This window comes from Canis lupus, chromosome 16 (genome assembly GCF_048164855.1).
Source record: "Canis lupus baileyi chromosome 16, mCanLup2.hap1, whole genome shotgun sequence".
In the NCBI taxonomy this organism is placed as follows: Eukaryota; Metazoa; Chordata; class Mammalia; order Carnivora; family Canidae; genus Canis; species Canis lupus.
In genome coordinates, this window is record NC_132853.1 from 50295125 (window position 1) to 50312816 (window position 17692).

Consider the following 17692-nt stretch of genomic DNA (forward strand, 5'->3'; position numbering starts at 1 on the left):
GGGGCTGCTGGAGGCTCCACCCTCCCTGCTGTATATCTTTTATGGGCCTGGATCTTTCAGAGTGCCTAGGCCCATCCCCACCCCTTTTTTCACCTGGCCCACTCCAATTCCTTCTTCAGGACTCAGCTCAGGTGTCAGGGTCAAGACCTTTCCTGAGATTCCTCTGGCGTGCCCACCATCGCCTAGCACCCTCAGCTGGCCAGAGGGATAGATAAGGACACTCTTAAACCCCAGGCAGCAGAAGAGCACCAGAAGATTAAGACTGTTTCTAGGATGATCTAATGCTACGGGGGAAATGCAGACTTCGACATGGGGAGCAAGTATATAGTTTCAAATCTGTGTTTTTAGAAACCCTCCAAAATGCTAACAGAGATAGTTATCTCCTCTGGGCAGTATAGTTATGGGGATGGGGTATTTATTTATTTATTTATTCTTTAAACTTTTCTCAAAATTTTGTACAATCACCCTCCCCCCCGCCCCACCTTTTTAAATCACAGAACTGCCTGTGATGCCTTCACTAAGCTGTAAACTTCCCAAGAGGGGAAGCCGGTCATGTCAAGGTGGCATCTCCCTGGGCCTTAGGAAGGCGCCTAAAAACACACTCGTTTGTCCCACAAAGATTCACCTGTCCGGTGCACGCACTGTTCTAGGCACTGGGGAACGCAGCAGTGAACAAAGGGACCCACATCCCTACTGGGCAGCCTGTGTAAATGGTCAGGGAGCAGGGAGGGAGATGAGCAGGGTGAGAAGTGAAATGCACAGCACAGCACGTTGTCCGTGGTAGTTACTGCTAGCAGGAGACAAAGTGTCAGAAAAGCAGTGGTAGAGTTTTAGATCATCAGGGGCAGGTCCCAGGCATGGAGGGAACAGGAGGAGCTGGATACACCAGATCCTCACTCCTCTCCCTCACCCTGCAAGCGCTTGTGTGGCTGAGACAGAACCCCCCACCCCACTTCTCCTTTCTCTCTGTCCACCGCAGCCATCCCATATTCCACCCACACCGGCCCATGGACCCTCCCGCAAACACAAAGCCACCTCCTATCTCTGCACCTTTGCTCCAGTGGGTCCTTCAGCCTGGAACTCTCTGCTCTCATACCTGCCTACCCAGATCCTGCTCCTCTGCTGGTGCTCTGCTCCAAGCCTCCGGGAGAGGCCTTCTCCCTCAGGAGAGACGTCTGGTGCATGGACATGCTGTTCATCCCTCTGTTCGGGCCCGGCAGCATTCCGCCTTGGGTTGTCCACTCATCTGCCTACCTCCTCTGACCCCAAAGGCGGGGTTTTGTTTTTGAGCAGGGGACCCAGGATGATGTACTTGACCCCAGTTGCCCTCTAGCTGCTGGCCCAATGCCCTGAAGCACACATCCAATCCACCAAAAGTACTTATTGCTTGAGTACAAAAGCCAATTCCAAGCCACATTTCAGCAGCAAACAACAAACAAACACACCTGACACCACAGGAGACTCAAGTTAGCTTTGGACAAGGACTTCCTGGGAGTGGGGGTTCAGCACAGGAGTCTCTTTGGGAGACCAGGATGGAGGCAGTGGACAGAGGAAGGTGGGTGACCAGACACATCTCCCACCTGCCCCAGCTGGACCTGCTGAGGCAGGCACCTTCCCCTCCTTGGGACAGGGGCTGGGAGGTCATGTGGGGCATAGATGAGCTGAGGAAGGAGCCAGGCTCTATGGAGCGGGGATTTCCACCTGCAGGCTGCTAGTTTTGGCTGTGAGTCCATGGGGAGTCCCAGGCTGGCCAGGGTGATGGGGATCTCACACGAAGTGCCCTAGTGGGTACAGAGGTGAGACCTAGGAGCTGGATGTTTAGGCTCTCAGCATGAGGGGGCTGTCAGAGGAAGAGAAGATGCAGAATCGCACTGTGGGGCTCCAGGCTGCAGACCAGAGGCCAAATGGGGGCAGGGCAGGGCCCCTGGGAGGGGCTGCCCCAGAGACACAGGCTGCTTCAGGAGGTAGGAAGGGGCTTTCACTGGACGTGAGCAGGCAAAGTCCAACCCCCTGTCAGTGATGCTACAGCCCTGTGGTGGGAGCTGGACCACACGCAGCGGCCCTGAGGCCCCTTCAAACTCTAGAACTTTCTCCCTGTAGAGCCCCTCCAGTGCTAGGATAAAGCCAGGATCAGACTGGAAGCCAGGCAGGGCCAGTCCCCCTGTGCCCTCTGGCCTTCAAGGGGAAGCTCGTGCAGGTTAGAGCAGGGTCTGCCACCCTGCCCACGACTCCTGGAGGTCCAGGCAACACCCAGTGACAGCCCATCAGTGGGGCCCTGACTAGGCACCAACAGCTCTCGGGGCCCAGATCCCAATCACAACAGAGACACGGGGGACAACAGTAGGAAAGGGGAAGTGGTCTCCTACCTCAGCGGCAAGAGGGGCTCTGGCTCTCACCACGCCCAGCTGCCCAGCCCCGCAGCCCTCCCCTTGCCCACAAGCAGGTGGCAGGCCTGCCTCTGTCCCTGCGCTGATCACCATCTCTCAGGGTCCCCCTGCAGCCCCTCCCAGGCAGGTGAAGGCCTTGGCAAAGGGAAGAGGAAAGCAGGGAGGAGTCCCCAAAGTCTGAGAGATGTCCTGCTCCGAAGCTCCGCTCAGCCAGCCCCTGAGAGGGCCAGAGAACAGAGGCCCACTAGTGGCACCTTGATCCAGAGGCCCTCGGCCGTCCCCACCAGAGGCTGAGCTTGCCCCCAAATGCCACGGCCCCCTACCTGTCCCCGCAGGGCCTGACTCCGCCTCCTGGTCAGCCTGGCAATCATGTCCACCATCCTGTCCCCTCAGAGCTGCTGGGACGAAGCCCTGGGCAGGCTTTAGGGGTGGAGCCAAGGGGCACAACCCCAGGGCTGGCACAAGGCAACAAGGAAACAAGAAGTGGCTTTGAGATGGCGGGAGGCTGAGCCTCCAGCCCATTTCCTGTCAGGGCTGCGGAAGTGCTGCCTGAGACAGAGGCTGCCTGCTGTGGGGGGAGGGGGGTGGGGTGAAGTGGGGGGGGTCTTAGGTCGGGGGTGTTTCTATGTGTCCAGGGAAGCGCCGGCCTTCCTACTCCATACTCTGATCACCGGCAAGGTCTGAATCCCAGGGCAGATACAGCCAGGGAGCAGGATGGCGCCAAACCGAGGTTGGGGGAGGGGAGGCCAGACAGCTGGGAGAGGGCAGAGGGGGCAGTTGGGTGCTGGGGCCCCAGGCTGGCGTAGACAGGACATGGAGTGGCCCTCAACTCCCCCAGTGCCCAGGGCGATGGGGAAGAGGAAGCTTGTGTGTGGGGTGCCGGGGCGGGGGGGGCAACGTGTCAAAGAGGAAGGGGTCTGGGCAGCTGTGGCATCAGATGGAGTCAGTGTCTGGAGTTCTGCAGCCTCACAGAGGACAGGAGGGATTCTGACCACACCACAGTCCACTCGCCTGACTGCCTGAGCCTGTCCCCTCCCGGTTCGCTCTCCAAGATGCACGCATGCACCCTCGCCTGGGTGTCTAATACGTGCACAAGTATGCCTGCGTCCCCACTCTCTAAGGACCCGGAGAAGGGGACAGGGACTAGCCTCTCCACAACCCCACAACCAAGAGCTTCCCCTGGGCCTGTTCTCTCTCCTGTTTCAGGCTCTGACCCCACCTTCCACCGGGATCCCAGACCCATTGTCTCCTGCTCTTCCATTCCAGTAACCCTCCTGTCCCCAGCCCTGGTCTTACTTCCTCCCCTGCCCATGCCCCCCCAGACCACTCCTTCCCTGCACCCACTGTGGGCCCAGGACAGGGACACCCAAGGAGAGCCAGGCGTGGTGTAGATTTGGAGTGTGGGCCCTTTGGGCAGACCGCATCCAGAACAAGCCAGGGATTCATGCCCTACTCTGCCCTCCAAGCTCCTGTATTGCTCCCCTCCCATCCCAGGTGGGACTCAGAAGCCTGGAACACTGAGGGCAGAGAGGCCTGGGGTCCTCCCACTTGTCACACACATGACACATCCCACTGCCCCCGCCCTGGGGGACATGGGCCACATGCAAAATAGGTCACCAGGAGAGATGGAGCCAGGCCCAGAAGATGGGAAAGGCCGGAAACTCTGAGCTGGCAGCAGGCAGGAGCTGGGGAAGGAGAGAGAGGACATGGGTGTGGGGACCTGAGCCCTTAGCACTGCCCCGCTGGAGAACTAGGGAGCAGGGTCTTCCTGTGGCAGGAACCAAGAGTGACAGTACAGGAGACTGGGACCACCGAAAAGGCAGCCCACGTGCTGTTCCTCCTCTGTAAGAAGCTGGGCCCCCCAGGCCTGGGGTCTTCCCAGGGGGCTCTGGCCCCCCACCACAGGGGCTGAGCCAAACCCACACAGCTCTGGCCTGCTCTTCTTGGTCAAGGAGCTTGGTTCCTCAGGCTTCCAGTCTAGGCTTCCCCTCAGCAAGAGGAGGTGTGACCACAGCAGCTCCCCAGTGGTGTCCTCCTCCCTCAACCGCATCTTCACACCTGGCCTGGCCCTCTAGAGGCACACGGTGGAGGAGGGGACAGAACAAGCCGGCTGCTCTGTCCTCACCCCTTCTCCCCAAAACCCTCACAGGAGGCTTGTGGCAACCAGAAAAATCCTATCAGCTCTCTGAAGCCAGAGGCAAAAGAAATGCCTGCAAACCAGTGACTGGAGCCCAGAGACTGGCTCAGGGGGGCTGCCGCGGGGTCGGGACCTCCTTTGCTGACTTCAGTGCCTCCAGAGCTGAGCGGAGGGAGAGTGGAGGATGGGTTGTGATCTTTGCCTCAGGGAGCCTTGCAGGGTGCCCAGAGCTGGCGTCCTTCCCTTCCCTGAGCACGCCATCTCCAGGACGGAGTCCGGGCCTCACTGTACCCACCCCCAGCCCTGAGCCACAAGTCCACTGATGTGCAGTGGGGGAACTGGGGGTCCCCTCAGAACGGAGGGAACCACGCCTGGAGCTGTCCCCAGAGTCTGGTGTAACAGGTTTGGGCCGGGGCTCAGACCCCTCGTTTTGTACTAAAGCCCAGGTGAGGCTCAGTGTAACCTTACTGCTCGGCCTGTAGCCTGCGACGAACACAGTAGCCCGAGGTCAGGTTCCTCTGTGGGGTTTAGAGCAGAGGCATCATCATTTGATTAAAGGGGGGCGGGGAGAATGACGCAGGATTCAGAGAAATGGCTTCTTGTGTCGCTGGTGCCCTAGCTTCTCCCCGGGCAGCCCCTTGAATCTCTGCGCCTCTGTTTCTTTATCCATAGAATGGTGCTGTCATTCTCTCCCCGCTCCCAGGGCTGGCTTCTGTGGAGGCGTCAAGCCGCCCCCGGGATCCTACACCCTACACTCTACACTCAGGGACGTGGGAAAGAAAGCGGGGTGACACTTCCGTTTTTTTGGTTCTGGGTTTCGATTGAGTGCCCTCGGCTCTGGACTCTGCCCTCAGCCTCTTGGTGACCTCATGGGACTGTGTGCTTGGCCTGCTCCTCAGGGTAGGTGGGGTAGGGGGTGGAGCCCCTTTGCCACTCACATGCTCTGTGCTCTGGATAAGGCTGGCTGACGCCCAGGAGGAATCAGAAACCGTCTGTCAAGGAAACTGCTGGCTGGCAAAGGCTGTCATCGTGAGCCAACCGAGGGAGAGAGATGTGACAGGGGCCTGTCCCTCCAAATGTGTCTGCACCTGTACCCACCGCACCTCCTCACTTCCCCACTGGAGGGACCAGGTTCCCCCGTCCAAGAGGGCCTCCCGAATATGGGCCCCTGAGGATCCCACTGCCTCTTGCTCAGAAGCTGCCTCTCCACAAACCTCTCACTAACCCTCCCACTTGATGGCTGCAGGCCCTTTGGCGTGGCAACAAATTCCAGGTCTCTCCATCTTAAAAAGAAAATGTGTGCTCCTGGACCCAGCTCATCCTGCCTCCTTTCCGGAGCCCACCTGTTGAAGGTGTGTGTGTGTGTCTGCCGTCCTGCTTCTGACGTCCAGCCCACTGCCCGGGGGTCCTACAACTCCTTTGATGACAGCAGTGGTCCTTGGAGGGTCTGACTCTCCTCAGGACTTAGTCCTTACAGGCCTCTCCCTCCTCACCCTCTGGTGCCTCCTGGGCTGTGAGCCATGCTCCTCTTCCTCCGCTTAACTCCTTGATACTGGGTCTCCCATTTGCTTCTCACTCTCCTGTCCCGGGGAAGCCCAGCCGGATCTGTTAGCTTAACTACCTGCAAGACCATCTCCAGGAGCAAAAACCTGAGTGGAGTCCTGGGGGTCCTTGGTACACCCTACAAGCTGCATATCCCAGAAACCAAGTTCACCTTCCTCCCCTCCTCCTTCCCATCTTGGCATCATCTTGTTTTTGTTTTTTCTTTTTTTTTTTTAAGATTTTATTTATTCACGAGAGACACAGAGAGAGGCAGAGACACAGACAGAGGGAGAAGCAGGCTCCCTGCAGGGAGCCCAATGTGGGACTTGATCCCAGGACCCTGGGATCATGACCCAAGCAAAAGGCAGCCGCTCAACCACTGAACCATCCAGGTGCCCCATCTTGGTTGTTCAAGCAGAGACCTAGAGTCCCCGAGGCTGGGGACCAGCCTAAGCCTTTCGGACCTATCAGTCCCCAGGTAACACAGGGGCTAGGGGAACATGGCAACCCCACCACAAGGAAGCAGAAATTCAAATCTAGAATAGATGTCCTATGGGGCTACCACTCTGGTCCCTGTCCAGGCAGGAGAAGAGGGAGGGAACCAGCAAGAGAGATTTAAGAGACAAATGAGATGCATGGTCCTTGAGCTGATTCTGGTTCAAGCAAAGTGACTATGAGAGATTTGTTTTAGGACAATGAGGGACATTTGACTATGGCCTGGATCTTAGCTGATATGAAGGAACTAATATTAATTTTGTTAGATATAATAATGGGTATAGTATTGTGGTTATCGAAAAAAACATTTTTAAGAGATACAGGCTGGGGCACCTCAGAAGCTCAGCTGGTTAAGCGTCTGCCTTTGGCCCAGGTCATGATCCTGGAATCCCCGGGGCGCATAGGGCTCCCTGCTCAGCAGGGAGCCTACTTCTCCTTCTGCCTCTTTCCCCTTGCTCATGTTCTCTCTCTCACTCACTCAACATCTCTCAAATAAATAAATAAATAAATAAATAAATAAATAAATAAAATCTTGTTAAAAAAAGACATACAGGCTGAGTTTTTAAGGGATGAGATAGGATAAATTCTGGAATTTATTATTTCTCAGCAAAAAGAAAAAAGAGAGAGAACTAACTTGACAAGAATTGTTAAATCTAAGTAATAGGTATAATTATATTAATTATAATATTCTTTTTACTTCTTTGCATGTTTGAAAATCTTCATAATAGGGACACCTGGGTGGTTCAGTGGTTGAGTACCTGCCTTTGGCTCAGGTCATGATCCTGGGGTCCTGGGATCGAGTCCCACATCAGGCTCCCTATAGGGAGCTTGCTTCTCCCTCTGCCTCTCTCTGTGTGTCTCTCATGAATAAATTATAAAATCTTTAAAAATTTTTTCATAATAAAAAGGGGAGAAAACCTCCCTTAAACTTGTTTACTCTTCTGGATTCTCAGTGTTACTACTCCAAGGTGTTCACTGTTTCTTATCCAGAAAGACAGGCCCTTCCAGCTCTCCCCTACCCCTGGTAGTAATTTCTCTCCTTTATGACGCAGCTCTGGCTCTAGGAAATCTGGAAACATGGCAGCTTAAACATGTCCTGCTTCTTCTCTTCTCCTGGACGCTACCCTCAAGGAAGGGGCTGTGCCAGCTCCTGGGCAGGGCTGGCTGGCCGGAGTAGAGGGCCTGAGATAGAAGCTGGAACCCAGGAGACCCCGGGGCAGACCAGGCCACCATAGGACCCTAGGGGGAAAGCAGGGTGACCCCTAGGAGCTGACAGGGAGTCAAACAGGTGGGCTCAGCACTCTCTGCCCAACAGGCTGGGGATGCCGAGGAGGCAGCAGGCAGGGAGAATTCTTGATGGTGTCTTAGAAGAGGCTGCCCAGCCTGGCTGGCCCACTGGCAGAGACCACCATTCCTCTGCTCTAGGGCCGCGCCTAGTGGGGACACTTCAACAGCTCATCCCAGCCCCAGTGAGAAAAGACACATAAACCCCACTCCTCCTACAGGACAGTGGCTGGAGAGAGGTGGAGCAAAGAGAACAACCAAATCTACCTGGGCTGCAAGACCCTAATACAGCAGGGTCAGGACGTGCTAAAGACCAATCACCAATCCGGGTAGGAAGAGGAGTTTGTCAGTAAAAGGTGGCAGGATAGGTGGATGGCCATCCAGAAAAATAATTAAAGGTGGGTTGACATCTTACTCTGTCCACTCGGATATACCCCCAAATAGATCAAAGATTCAGACATAAAAAGCGAAACCATAAAAATACTTAAAGAGAAAAACATAAGCAAAATTGTATATTAAAAATAAAAAAGGCAGAAGGGCACCTGGGTGGCTCAGTGGTTGCGCATCTGCCTTTGGCTCAGGCAGTGATCCCGGGGTCCTGGGACTGAGTCCTGTATTGGGCTCTCCCTGCAGGGAGCCTGCTTCTCCCTCTGCCTGTCTTTGCCTCTCTCTGTGTGTTTCTCATGAATAAATAAATAAAATCTTAAAACCAAACCAAACCAAACAAACAAAAAAGCAGAGACTCAAACTCTCAAAGCCATACATTTGACCACGTAAGTGCATCTTAAGTCATTTGCGTGGCCAGAAAATAACATTAGCAAAGTCAGAAGAGAAACTTACATGACAACTCCTGTAAGAGATAGAGGGCTGTTTTCCTTCGTATGGCAAAACCTCCTAATAACCAATAAGTAAAAGACCAATAAGTCAATGGAAAAATGAGCACTGGCTCTGAACAGGTTGTTAACAGAAAAAGGAAAACAAACAGTCCTTAAATCTATGAGAAGATGCTCACTCTCACTGAAAAGAGAAATGCAAATTCAAGCTATCCTAAAATCATATATTTTACTATTGGATCAGCAGGAAACGACATCTTGTTGACACCTGGTTGGCAAGGCTGTGGGGGATCAGACACTCACATTTGTGTTGGTGGGAATGTAAATTGGTATAAGCCCCCAGGAAAGGGACAGCAATTTGGCAAAATTTAACAAATATCCATCGTTTATCCTTCCACCCAGCAATCCTACTTCTGGGATTTATCCTTGATTTATCTGCACGTGGGGTGAAAGATTATCTATTACAGGATTGTGCATAATAGCAAGAGATGGGAAACGATTCAAGGGCCCATCACCAGCGGACCGGTTGAAGAATTTCTGATACATCCGTACAGTGAAAACCATGTAGCTCTAAGGAAGGAGACTGATACTCTCTCTGCACAGACTCCAAGATATATTGTTAAATCAAAAAGGCAAAGAAGAAGCAAGATGCGGTGTTGTGTGTACTGCATGTTACCTTTACGGAAGAGAGACAGAAAAGCAAGTAATCAAATGTGTTTTCATACAGGTTTGTGTTTGCATAAAGAAACTCTGGCAGAATCGAGAAAGAATTAATGAAAGTGGTGACTTATGAGTTGATGGAGAGAACAGGGCACAGAAGCAGGTGTGTGTGGGGGGATTTTTATTATATACTTTTTAATATTGCTTTTATTTTTATTTTATGTTTTAAAGATTTCAGGGCAGCCCGGGTGGCTCAGCAATTTAGTGCCACCTTCAGCCCAGGGTGTGATCCTGGAGACCCAAGATCGAGTCCCACTTCGAGCTCCCTGCATGGAGTCTGCTTCTCCCTCTGCCTGTGTCTCTGCCTCTCTTTCTGTGTGTCTCTCATGAATACATAAATAAAATCTTAAAAAAAGATGTCATTTATGTATTCATGAGAGACACACACAGAGAGGAAGAGACACAGGCAGAGGGAGAAGCAGGCTTCCTTCGAGGAGCCTGATGTGGGACTGTATCCCAGGATCCCAGGATCACTACCTGAGCCAAAGGCAGGCGCTCAACCACTGAGCCACCCAGGCACCCTATTGCTTTGATTTTTAAAAACCGTGAAAGTACATTATCTAATTTTTAAAAAAATCTTGCTATTAGCAAGATAGAAGGGCTGGAAAACACAGTGACTACTGGAACAACAACAAAAGGGAAATCTTCAGGAGATTCAAGTAAGACACTAAAGAAAAAAAAAGACTACTACTTTAGAATTTAAAATATATCATTTACTACTCATTGAAGGTGAGGACAGTCCCTTTCCAGACTCAAATTTGTGGCCTGGAAGAGAAAGCAGGAGAAATATCTCAGAACTTATGTACGCAGAGGCAAGACATAGAGGGGGCAAAGCTACAAAGCTGGAGACGCCAGTCAAGAGAGCTAACGTGCAAATGAAAGAAAAAGGCAAAGACCCCAATACTCATGCAACAAAGAGATTTCTCTAAGCTGAAAAAAGACCCACGGCTATCCGGAGACTGACGGGGTTTTATGAGTTCCAGGAGGAGGAGTGTTGAGAAAAAGCATCCCTCCCTTCTGCACATCCTGGAGGGGATGTTTGATCAGGAGCCGCGGGGAAAAGCAGAAGCCACGAATGAAATGCAAGGGGTAGCAGGACAGCAGAGGAACAGGACAATCAGGAGCAACCTGATAGAAGGGGGAAAAGGAAACCCGTTAAAGATTCTGAAAAGAGTGCATTATCCCAACAAAAAAGACAGTCAGTTTGGGTTTCCAAATTCAGTGGTAGGAGATATATATATGAAATAGACGTAAAAACATGATAATGTTGAATATAGAAGGATACTGAGAGATACCAGCAAGTGCAAAAAATAAAACCCAATAAAATAGAAAGAGTGGCCCTGCTTGTAACAGCAAGATGGTGATTCAGGTTGAAACCACCCACCGGGTAAAGAGGGACACCAGGGGATGATACAAAGGCACACTCTGTGATGCCAGGACAGTCAAAATCTGTGTGCACTGCCAACAAAGTTGTAGTTAAATATAAAAAGCAAAACCTGAGATGCCTGGGTGGCTCAGTGGTTGAGCATCTGCCTTGGCTCAGGGTGTGATCCCGTGACGTGATCCCGGGGTCCTGGGATTGAGGGATTGAGTCCTCCCCGCAGGGAGCCTGCTTCTCCCTCTGCCTGTGTCTCTGCCTCTCTCTGAGTCTCTCATGAACAAATAAATAAAACCTTAAAAAAAAAAAAAAAGCAAAACCTGCTAAAAGTACAAGATCTTTACAAAGAAAATCTGAGCGAGAGATGTAATAAACCTCTATTGGAACTGGAGTAAAAGACAAAAACAAAACGAAGTCTACAAAGGAAACACAGGTTTCAATAACGTAATCGATCAGCTTGGCTTGATATATACCAGACCTTATGTCCCTTAGATGGAAAATATACGATTTTTCCACTATGAAAAACTTAGAAAAACCATTTATTTCTTCGGTCACAAAGGAATCCATAGAGAAATTTAAAAATGGAGATTTTGCAAATCTAGGAAAAATGAATACTTTCCTAGGAAAAAGGCAAAATGGCCAAAGTGAACAAGAAGGAGTGGAAAACGTGAAAAGACCAAACTACCGTTGATGAGAAAAAAAGTCTGCCCCTAACAAAGCACCAGGTAGGTCCAGAGGGTTTCAGGGAGGAGGCTGAATGGTAGGAACCTCTCGGATTCAGCTGCTGTTCCCCTTCCTTGGCCAGGAGGCAATCCTAAGTTTCTCTCTAGTGACTGGCGGGATTCTGGGGACTCTGGGGACAGCTCCTCCAGCGCACTCCCAAGGCATCCTGCAGGCACCCCTGCCACACCAGATCCTACCTGTGGGTCTGCTAGCCCATCTCTCTTCTGGGACAGAAAACTACCTGATGGCAGGGACCATGCCTTGTTTCTCAGTGGCACCTGCCATGTACTGAATCCATGACACAGTAGGTGAAAAATCGCAGTGCCATTGTCAGTGTACCGGGATGCCCCGGGGTCTGTAAAAACTCTCCCACACAGAGTAAAGCAGAATGGATGAAAAGAAGCCAAAATGCTAATAGTCATTATTATTTTAAAAAAGATTTTATTTATTTATTCATGATAGACAAAGAGAGAGAGAGAGAGGCAGAGACACAGGCAGAGGGAGAAGCAGGCTCCATGCAGGGAGCCTGACCTGGGACTTGATCCCAGGACTCCAGGATCACGCCTTAGGCGGAAGGCAGGCGCTAAAGCGCTGAGCCACCCAGGGATTCCCTCTAATAGTCATTAGAGTGAGATTGCCCATATTCGCCAAATATTTGCAATGGCGTTAAGCTATTTTTTTAAAAAAAGATTTTATTTATTTATTTGAGACAGAGAGATAGAGCACGAGTGGGGATAGGGGCAGAGGTAGAGTTCTCTATGCGGGGCTTGATCCCAGGACACTAGGATCCTGATCTGAGCCAAAGGCAGATGCTTAACCTAGGGAGCCTCCCCAGAGCCCCTCCTTAAGCTATTTTTATGGGGGGGGGGGATAGTAATTTACAAGTTGAGAAGATTCCAGGAGCACTCCAGTTGCGTGCAGCAGAGGCAGGAAGGCCCCCCTCTGGCACCTTTCTTGGTTCCTCTGGCTTCCTTTCCTAGGCCAAGTTGGCTCAGCCCCCAGGACAGACATGGAAGCCCTGAGAGGGACCCCTGCCCTGCTCACCCAATGCCTCACGGTGGACCTCCACTCGGAGGACCCATAGGAGCCCAGAGCCTGGGCTAGGCAGAAGGGTCCTGCAGGCTCTGCTGTGCCTAAGCAGCTGCTCTGGAAGTCCCCTCAACACCACAATCCTTCCTCAATTTGGCAAGAGAGCCTCCTGCACTTGAGCAAGGACCCCTATGTCCCTCAGACCCAGTCCCTGGCAGCACCATTTCCCTCAACGCCAATCAACCTCAACTGTCCCCTGACCTTCTAGTCTGGAACCCTGACCATGTTTGCATCAGCTGGGCCTGGCCCTCCCCACTACTGGACACAGACAGCTCCAGGAAAGGCAGAGACAACAGATTGAGTGAGAAGCCGGCCCCTGGCGCTCAGGAAGGAAGTGGGGAGGCAGGTGGACCCGTCTCAGGGGGGCTGGGGACTGAGAGGTGAATCATAAGGCTCAGGTTCAGGGGAGATCACCCAGGGGACTCCACAGAGCCATGGGGGCTGCCAGGGGCCTGGGAGGTTGCTCCTTTCTGCCCTGGGAGCTGTGGGTGGGGAGGACTACTGGTGGCCAGGAATGTGGGCTGGGTTGGGAGGGGGCTACCCAAGAAGCTGCTCTTTCATGGGTCAGGCCTTAGGCTGGGCAGTGGGGCTCTAGGGTCAGCCTGGGGCTGCAGGTGAGTCATGGGGAGGGAAAGGTCAAGCCAGGTGTGAAGAAACCAGCCGGGCCAGCCCAGGGCTGCTGTTCTCCAAGGGTGGGTGGGGGGGAGGTAAGACAGTTGCTGGGAGGAGGGCATACAGACAAGGGCGCTCACTGCCCCCCCTCCTTGGCCTCAGCTCCCCTGCTCCTCCTAGAGGGCCCCCTGGCTGGTCCCAAAGGGGGATCCAGGTGGAGGGATCCCTAAGGCCAGTTCCTTTGCCTTAATCACCGCTGCCTGGGGCGGCTCTTGGAGTCTGTCCCAAGGGGTGGGTGCCAGGCCTGGGATCCAGAGAGGAGGGTGAGGTGCCTGCCCGCCAGGCACCTGGCAGGGGAGTTTCAGCATGAGTGCAGGAAAAGACCAGGTGGAGGTCAGGGAAGGAGGAGAGAGGGTGGGAGAGCTGCCAGGGCACGACTCCGCCTTCCCCGGGCCCCATTGGGAGTTGAGGGGTCACTCACAGTTCTCAGCACAGGACAGGGAACCAGGGCCCCAGAGGCTCCTTCTAGTCCGGCTGCCTACTCAGGTGAGTAGGGCTGGGCTGGCTGCATAGGAGGCTGCTGAGGCCTCTGGCTGCACCTCTTTCCTCCCTGTGGCCAATGTCTGGGCAGCAGGGGCGGGCTCCCGTCCAAAGGGCCGACCTGGGCCTTTCCACCTCAGAGGCCCTGGGGTGGGGATGGTGACCACACCCTGAAATCCCCAAGTCAGCAGGTCCCCCTCCCCCACTCCACCGCAACCACGGGGGAGGAGTCTCAGAGGCCCCTCCTCCTCCCTTAGAGGGGGTGGGGGCAGAGTGCTCCAGAAGGTGTGCCTCTGCCCTCTCCTGGGACAGCTTCTCCCACTGCGCCCTGGGTAGCTGGGTGCTGGCTGGTGGACGAGGGCTGGGAATTCCTGCCTCCTTCCCTGTGGCCGGTGCCCACCGCTGGGGACACGCAGGGTGCTTGGAAAGTGAATACTTGTTTGCCTTCCAATTGTCCTGTCCCTGCTGAGGGGAACAGGCTGGCCAAGGCTGTGGCCACCCAGCTGAGACTGCCTTCCGAGCTGCTGCGGGGATGAACCTTTGAGTGAAAGCCCATGGGACCACGAGCCCCTTTGGGACAGGATCGTGTCAGGTGTAACATGCTTTGCGTCCCCAGGGTCCAGCACTTTGACCAGCACACAGCAGGTGCTCATTACATGTTAGTTGAGTGGAAGGTGAATGACGAGGCTATAAAATGCCACACAGTGCAGAGGCTTCTCTCCTCTGGGGTGGGTCCCTGCCTCTGCTGATTCCTCCCCCCATGCCACCCTCTCCCCTTGTCCACTGGTCGACTATCCCCAATGACCCAACCCTGATCCTATGTCACCTCCACCCTCAGATCATTGCCCCTCACCTCAGAGGAAATGGGTCCCTCCCTCTCTGCCCGGGGCACCCCACCCCCACCCTGTTGGCCTCTCTCCCTGCGTCCCATCTCCCCAACCACCTCTTCACCATCCTCAGCCTCCCACTCTTCTGGCTCCTGACCGTTCGCTTAGATTTGGGGAGCCTCCCCCCTTGACCTCCACCTGCCTCTGGCCACAAAGCATCTCTCCCTTCCCTGCCAAGCTCCTGAGTTGACTACGCTCAGCCGGTGTCCTTACCTCATCCCTCTGGCCCCTGCCTTGAGCCCTCAGTAACCCCTTGACCAGCTCCTGATAAGGTGGCTGCTGACCTCGCAGTCACCGTTTCTGATACATGTTTAATGGCCTTTATCTCACTTCTCCTTTCTTCTGGACGTTTCTCGGTGTCTGGACAGGCACTCTCCTGTTCTTCCTCCTTGTTGCCTATTCCTTCCTCTGGGGCTTCTCTTCCCTCCCTTTGTCTATTACCCGAATGTGGTGGGGCCTGACTGTCTCAGGTGTTCCCAGCCCCACGTCCACGCACTCTGCCCGCCCCCGGTCCACATGCTGCAGGCCACATGCTGCAGGCCTTCTGCTGGGCAGCAGGCCCCCTCTCCAGCTGCTGTCTGGACCTGGCGCCACCGAATAAACAGACCACTGTCTGCGGGGTGTGCGACTGGGAGACTGCGACTCATTCCGACTTCTCTCCCACCTTCCTCAGCCCGTCGGCCACTAGATTCCAGGGAATCGACTTCCCAAATCTCCTGTCATCACTGTGTGCCTGGGAGACCATGGAGGTCTGTCCTCTGCTATTCTCAAAGTCCCAGCCACGGGGGTCTTTTCTGAACCCCCTCTCTTCTCTGCTGAGAATCTTCCAGCAGCTGCAGGATTAAGTCCACATTGCTGGTGAGAGTCCATGAGGCCCTGCCTGGCCAGGCACTGCCCATTCCCCACAAGAGCCCCAGCAGTACAGGATGGGAGTGGAGCTGCAAGGCCTCAAGGGTGCCACATCTCACACCTGCACCCATGCCTCGGCACCACGGCACGCTGGGTGTCCTTCTATCCCAGATGGCCTGTGCCACGCTGGTCTGAGGCATCTGCCCTCTTGCCAGGCTCCTGACTCAGATGGTAGCTCTCCAGGGCTGGCGCTGTGCCTCATCAGATGCTTGGCAGGCAGGTGGGAGGCCAGTTCATGCTTAGTCAAGGAGTGAATGAAGGGGAAGGGTAGGTGCTGCCTCTCCTGCCTCCTCTAAGAAGGAAACAGGGAGGCTTACCTTTCAGGAAATTCCCTTCTCTAAATTCTGCCTTCGGGTCCCCTGGGTGGCTCAGCGGTTGAGCACCTGCCTTCTGCCCAGGTCATGATCCTGGAGTTCCTGGATCCAGTCCTGCATCGGGCTCCCTGCCTGGAGCCTGCTTCTCCCTCTGCCTGGGTCTCTGCCTCTCTCTCTGTCTCTCGTGAATAAATAAATAAATAAATAAATAAATAAATAAATAAATAAATAATCAATCTTAAAAAAAAAGAAGGCTGCCTTCAATAACTAAGAGCAGACTGGGGATCCTTCCCAGGAGAGAACCAACTCCCCACCCCTGGAGTTTGTAGGGGACAGGGGGTCAGGGAGACCCACACATGACACTGGAATAAAGCAGGGTCACAGGGGAAACAGGAACAGAGATACCAAGCCTCTTGTTGAGATCGCACGGGGAATTAGGGCCAGAAGGGGGAGCAGGCTGAGCGTCTCGACCAATACCCAGGTCTCTCCGCGGACGCCCGGTTCCTCCCGGCGCGAGCACCACCCCGCCATCACGTGTGTCCCCACCCCCTCACTCCCCGGTAACTGCTGCTGAAGAAGGAGAAAGAGAATATGGAAAGGCCCCGGAATGCGCCTCCGACGGCCTGCCTGGGAACGGAGGGGCGCCAGGGTAAGGAGCGCTGGCATCCAGCCATCTGCCCCGGAGAAGCTGGCCACCTGGCCCCCAGGGCCGCCGGGCGCAAGATCCCCCTGGCCCCCGCCCCCGTTCCTTCCGGGCGGAATCTGGGTCCGCGTCCTCACCCGCAGAATGCTGTTCCCCGCCATGGCCAGAGGGGGGCGGGCTGCTCCTTGCAGAAATCAAAGCGAAGGCGGCGCCGAAGGGGATGCTAAATGCGACCCGGGTCTGCCTCCGTGCGGCGCCTGCTACGTGCCAAGCGCTTCCACGCCTCACCTCGTCGAAGGCTCACAACGCTAATCCTTTACACAGGAGGACACTGGGGCTGGGGCAATTAAGGGATTCCTCAGCAGCTGGCAGGTCACCCAGCAGGGTCAAATTCGAGTCTCTCTAGCTTCAAATCCTGAGCTCTTTGCACTGTAACCAGACCTGGTGGTGGGAAGACCCAGGAAGTCCCCGAGCGGGACGGTGCCTCCTTCCGCGGGGCATCCCAGACTCAGTCCTGGCATGTGCCAGGCAACCACGCTGACATCAAGTACATCAAGGACAAAGAAAGAAACCAGAGACACAAGGTTGGGGGGTCATCCATTCACCCTTTCCACCCGTCTTTGGGCCAAGGGACAAACTGAGACCCTGAGAGAGGAAGTGAATCTCCCATAATTACCCAGCTGGTGGCAGATGTCAAAAAGATGTTTGTGCATCCTCCCTCCACGTCTCCACACCCCCCTTCCCCTGCCGCAAGTTCCTAAAGCTCAAGATGTCAGGGCCATGGAAAGGATTCTGGGGATGTAAGAGCGTTTTAAAACCGTGCTCTATTTTCGGTTGCCCAAATCAACACAACCGGATTCGAAACGAAACGAAAGAAAACAAAACAAAACAAACAACAACAACAACAAAAAACCCTCGCTGTAACCAGACCTCTTCCTGAAACAAAAAATTGGTGTGCGTGCGTGTGCGTGCGTGCGTGTGTGTGTTTAGAGGGGAACTGAAATGACTGAAATGTTGGAAGAAGCCAAAACGGGAAGCAGATCCCTGACTTTCACATCCATTATCTCATCTGATCCCCAAGCGTCTATGAGACAGGGGAGGCGGAGAGATCCTGCAGGCCCAGGATCCCGACGCCTCTCGGAATGGTGCGGCTGTCAGGCAGGTGAGGTGGCGCGCACCTGCCAGCACGGGGTGGGCGG

The 17692-nt window shown here is 54.2% G+C and overlaps 1 protein-coding gene across 8 annotated transcripts in view; it reads right to left on the minus strand.

The window, feature by feature from the left end:
* The window catches only part of LOC140607040 (rho GTPase-activating protein 27-like), a 55673-nt gene that overhangs the window by 27984 nt on the left and 9997 nt on the right, over positions 1-17692 (minus strand). The gene's annotated exons all lie outside the window — the stretch shown is intronic.